This window comes from Dioscorea cayenensis, unplaced genomic scaffold, assembly GCF_009730915.1.
Source record: "Dioscorea cayenensis subsp. rotundata cultivar TDr96_F1 unplaced genomic scaffold, TDr96_F1_v2_PseudoChromosome.rev07_lg8_w22 25.fasta BLBR01000431.1, whole genome shotgun sequence".
NCBI lineage: Eukaryota > Viridiplantae > Streptophyta > Magnoliopsida > Dioscoreales > Dioscoreaceae > Dioscorea > Dioscorea cayenensis.
In genome coordinates, this window is record NW_024086822.1 from 129,826 (window position 1) to 135,839 (window position 6,014).

At 31.6% G+C, this 6,014-nt stretch overlaps 1 pseudogene; it reads right to left on the reverse strand.

Annotated features, from left to right (window-relative positions):
* Positions 1-2,677: 2,677 nt before the first annotated feature.
* On the reverse strand, positions 2,678-5,515 carry LOC120254368 (annotated as a pseudogene).
* Positions 5,516-6,014: the final 499 nt, after the last annotated feature.

Sequence of the window (6,014 nt, forward strand, 5' to 3'; positions counted from 1 at the left end):
TAGCTATAGATTATCTATATCAACGAACCTTTAAAAGTGTTAGAATAGATTAGACATTCACTAACGGATATCGTTCCGTTGGCAGAACTATACATTACTTTAAATTTTATCTAATTTTTATATTTTTGTTTAGTAGAGCATGACTTAATTATAATAATATTATCAAAATTGAATTTAAGATTTATATTAAGAATAATAATTGAATTAAAAAAATTAAACATTAAAAAACAAATATAAAAAAATATAATTTCATGATAATTTACTCTATAAATTATAAGTACATCTGTAAAAATAAGATGCTAATGAAGATCAATTGGATATATAAATTAATCAATAAATTTACAAATTTATGAAAATTACTTAACTTATTATTCTATATAAATTAATTTGTAACATATACTTTTTTATTTGATTATTTGATTTAAGATAAACAATTATCGAAATAAATATTTAAAAGATTAACAATCATTACAAGAACTAATAAAAGAAGAAATATTTGAATTTTTTTGGTAAATAAATATTTGATTTTAATTTTTTTTAAATTACTTTTAACATTGGATTATAATTTATTTGATATATCTATTTAAAAAAACGCATGTTATTAAAAGATAATGTTCATTATATAAATTAATGAAATTATAAGTATTTCATATAAAAATAGAAAATTATTTTTTTATGTTAAATTAAATTGGTTTATTGTTATTTTTCTAATATTTAAATTTAAATAATAAATATTTAATGAATAATTTTTTTACTTGGGTTTTAATAATAACTCTGATAATGTTCATTATATAAATTATAAAATTAAAAGCATTTCATAAAAAATAGAAAATTAATTTTTATGTTAAATGAAATTGATTTATTGTTGATTTAATAAAATTTAAATTTAAATAATTAATAATTAATGAATAATTGTTTTATTTGCTCTTCTATAATTACAGATAATGTTCATTATATAAATTAATGAAATTATAAGTATTTCATTTAAAAATGCAAAATTAATTTTATGTTAAATTAAATTGGTTTATTGTTAATTTTATAATATTTAAATTTAAATAATTAATAATTAATGAATAAGAGATTTATTAAACTTGAAACATTATAAAATATAAATAATTTTTTCATACATTTTAATAATATATGAAAAAAAAAACAAAAGACATTCTGTTTGGTTGCATAATAAATTTTTCCAAAGGAATTTTATTTCATAGGATTCAAAAATGATTTCTATGGAATTTACTAATGAAAAATTTCCTACGGAATGGTGTTTGGATATGCACAGGAAAATTTTCCATAGAAATTTAATTTTAAAAATAATTTTTTTTTGTCTTCATTGTATTATATATATTTTTTAAAAATTTTCGGTATGATACTCAAATTTACATTAACGGATGATGTTGTTTGATGAGTACATTAGATTCTATTTTATCATCAATCCAATAAAATTTTTTTAAAATTAATAATAATAATAATAATAATATAAATTTATTTAATTTGATATCCGTCTCAAATTAAAAAGTTAAAAAAAATAATACAAAGTCGTTCAATTGTTGGTCTCCCATCTCTATACATTCACAAATCTCTCTAGAAAGAATTAAAAAAAATTATTTATTATTAAAAAAGAAGAAGAAGAAATGGCATCACGGGATCAGAGATCGTGGTGACGCGATCAGAAAAAGAGGACGATGAGGTCAAAAAAGGAGCAAGAGGGCGGTTGCGGTGGCGGCGGCCAGAGAGAGATGGAGAAGGAGTGGGCTGGAGGTAAGCTTTGGCGGCGTGTTTGATGAGAGGCTTGGAGGTGGGGAGCTCGATCTCGTCGGTGGTGGGGAGTGGATTGACGGAGCAGGGGACAACGGCGGAGGCAGGGTGAGGTCACAGAGAGAAGGGCGACTGAGATCCTCAGGATGAAAGGCACGCGAGAGAGTTCATAAACCAAAAAGTAAAGGGAAATAATATTTTGGGTCCAACCTCTTTGAAAAATTACTATGGAATCAAATGATTCTATAGTAATTTTACATTTTCAAAATAGTATCCAAACACCCCTTATTATTATTTCCTACATAATATTAAATTACATAGGAATTATCACCATTCCTATGGAATTTAGAGGTATCCAAAAAGGTCCTAAAACATAAACAAAACCCTCTTCACCCCTTTCATCCACTTCTCCTCATGCCCCTTCACTGCAATTGCTCGTAGCCTCTTCATACCCATTTATATATCCTGTCTATGCTCTCTTCATCCTCATCTCCATCTCTCCATCAATGAACCCACAATGATTGAGAGAGCATGCTGCAGCACCAACCTCATCAACGATTCTGACGATCCTCCCGCCTCCACCCCTCCTCCGGCCAGCCGCAGCTCCCCCAATGCCAGTTCCGGCCCCTCCTGCGACGGCAACATCGGCATCACCGACAAGCATAGCACCGCTCGCATTTGGAGCATGACGGCAGCACGGCTCATCCCACACAGCGTCGTTCACAGGCTTGGATCCAACTACGGTGATCTCAAGTACTTCGTCTGCGTTTATGACCATCTCCATGGCCTCTGCTGGCTTGCCCATTTGTCCAGTGATCATGAGGGCAAGCAAAAAGGAGAAGCAGCTGATGATGATGATCATCATCATATAGCCTTTTGAATTTGGTACTTCTCTACTCTGTTTTCTCTCAATTCTCATTTTGTCTCTCTTAGTTATTCCTTGTTTGCTTTTTCTTGTTCTCTTTGTTTTGTTTATCTCTTCTATTAATCTCTTGATGGTGTTTTGTTGATGTGACATTTAAGGTTTGGTTGAGTGAACATTGTCCTTGTTTTAGGGCTTTGATCTTTTATTATTTATGGTAATTTTATTGAAAGAAGCTTGGCCTTATGTGATTGAGGCAGTGGATGTAGGTCTTGTCATAGCAAGAATGGAGGATGCTATTGTTTTCTTGGGTTTGGAATTTCTATAGATGTCATCTGGTTTGCAAGGGTGGTCCAAAGCGATTGATTAATAGGAATTTCTTGGGATTGGGCGGGGTACATACCATTGAATAAAAGGAGATTCTGTTACCTTTAAATTCATGATCTCTCACAAGTAAATGCCATAATAAATTAAGAGAAGATAAGGCTATTTATCACTTTGTGCTCATCCTTTTAAGTTCATGGCTTGTAGTTAAAGATTACAAGAGGACAAATCATGCATGTGAATTAAAACTGAAAGAATAAAAAGTTTAAATTTCAATAAGATTCAATAGAAGCAATTAAGGTTCACTTGAATATGAATTGATCAGTTAATCAGGATCTAATTTGAATAGAAATTATGTTGGTGATATGTTAGTTTTTGTCAACCAAATGATTCCGGTAAGAGGGATAATATGTCTTGCATGGAAGATCAAAACAATGTCCTTAAAAGTATTAGATATAAGGGCTCATATGCCAAGAAGAACACTGGTAACAATGTCAATTTTGTTTGCAATGAGGATGACTAGAGAAATGAAAATTACTGCAAGTATTGATCATATACTGAAACATATACAGTATAATATATGCACATAAATTTGATTTACAAAAGATGACCAGCAATTCCTTTTAAAATGTGGATGCCAGACACAAGATATATAGACAGAAAAAGAAGTTATAAGCTTAGCAGGTTGAGAAGGGAGACTCTGTTTCGAATCAGTCTCCTGTAGAGAGACTCTAATTCTATCTCAAGCCCTTCTAAGCTACTCATAATTTCTGGCAATCGATCTTGTGCCTTCATCGCTCTTAAGCCATCAACATCTTTGCATGAAACATACTCATATATTGAATTAATGAGAAATTGCCACAATTTGAATCTTCAAACTCCTCACATGTCACCTTCTTCTTGTGCAATGCTGTTGAGACAAAAGACCATCTGCTGGTCTTCTGTGTAGAGCTTGGAGACAAAGAAGATGCAACTGATTGCAAGAGAGATATGGTGACATCTTTTGCTTCAGTGAACATCTTAGACATTGTTGATCTATCAGAGTCCTTCCCATCCATTTGCTTCAATGCTTTTACACAATTCTTGATACTCTTTCTTGTCTTCTTATCTGACTGAATGTGAAACTGTTATTTGCTTTCATTGGTCATGCTTCTCTTTCTTCTTAGAACCATCTCAAGTTCTTGAGCATGCTCTTTGGTCACAGCCAAGGTATCTCTAATGATGCCACAGAGCTCTACCAACCTTAGAGAAACTTCCAACTCCTTGATGTTCCCCATTAGAGTAAAATATACTTAAAAGAAATTAATGGACACATAAGAGAGAAACTGGTTTCATGAGATTTATATAACGTCATTTTTGTGTTTGTTAGATAGAAGCTGCATGGAAATTGCACAACAAACAAGCATGCGTGAAATTAATGAGATGGAAGGTGAAGTACAACAAATTGAACTTTAGTGATTGATAAAGACAGTTATTTATCTCAACGATGTCTCATAAATTAATGTTTAGAATGAGGGGAAAAATGGAACCTACTGAGAAAATAACTTTAATAATATTTTTTTTCAATCTGTTTATCATTTTAAGAAGAAATAGTAAAATCTAAATGTGATTTGTATTGTAAAATGATAGGGATGATTTATGATTACAAGAAACAATACTTGCAGACTTGCAGACTTGTAGCTAGTTCTTTGTTGAAAAACCAGGCTTAACTACCTTGCGTCTCTTCTTTTTCAAACAAACCAAAATCCCAGAGTAGGGCCCTCTGCATGCAAGCATTTCAATTAATTTGAATCAAGGCATTTTGGGCTTTTTTTAATTTTTTTTTAATCACTGAATGTCGAAGTGGGTTATTTAAGTCCTTGAACAGGTGAGGAAAAATAATTTTATGAAGTCCTTTTAGTGAGGGCCTAAACAATTAAATATGTTGTCTAAAACTCTTGTTTTAAGCTATAGCCCATCTCTCCTTTTATTTTTTTTTATTTTTTTCTTGCAGCTTCCTTTCCATCCTCAAGATTTGATTGCATATATTATTATCTTTCTCTCTGGTTTCCAATGTATATCATTATGCAGTCTCTGTTCGTTGAAATGTATGCTTTTATCGCCAATGGTGGAAAAAATTTATCCTTAAAATTCATAGAAATCCTATCTAAAGTTGCCAATTATTCACCTCTCTACCTCACTTAATGCTTTTAGAATGAAGTGGTTGACTATTTATTACTCTGCTAATTCCCTTTATCACCATCTACGATTTTTACTGATGGAAACATTGAAACAAGGACTCCATTTCTTTCTAGTATCACTTTAGTTGGAAAAATTGCTTCACAGGTTATTCACAGGGCACTTCCTGACTGACAACAATGAAGGGCAACCTCCATTACGGTTGTGCATGGTTTAACAATTGTAGTGATCTTTATTTTATGTATGTTTGTTATTGGTACTTATTTTATCTGTGTGAATGGCTTAACAATTATGGTGATCTTTATTTTATGTATGTTTGTTATCGCTACTCATTTTGTCTGTGTGTGTGTGTAATTCATTCATTGTTTTGTCGTTTTCACCATGCAAATTATACATGCATTGAAGTAATGCATTTTTGTAGGTTTGCATTGTGAGCTTTCCCAGGATGGGTACCATATACAAATGTTGGTTATGATGGTATCCAATAGATCCCATGCCCATTTGTTTGCCAATGTTTGATAACTGCAACGGTCAAGTAGAACGTGAGTTCCTAACCCATGGTATTAACATTGACAGTATATGTGACTGATCTTGTTGGGTATTTCTTTGCAGAATGTTCCATGAGAAAGGGTGTTCAAGTCTCTCTCTCGCTCACTCGCTCTATATATATATATATATATATATATTATTTTTATTTATATATCTCCAAGATCACTCACATTAGAAGAATGTGAATTATCTTGTTGGGTATTTGTTTTTTTTTTCAACTGTTCAAATACTTTGTTATAAGAATCTCAGTATCTCAATGCCATGGTCTAGCTATGGCTCACCAGGGCACACAAAGCCCTTTATCACCTCTGGAAATAAAACCTAATGCCACCCCGAAGATTCA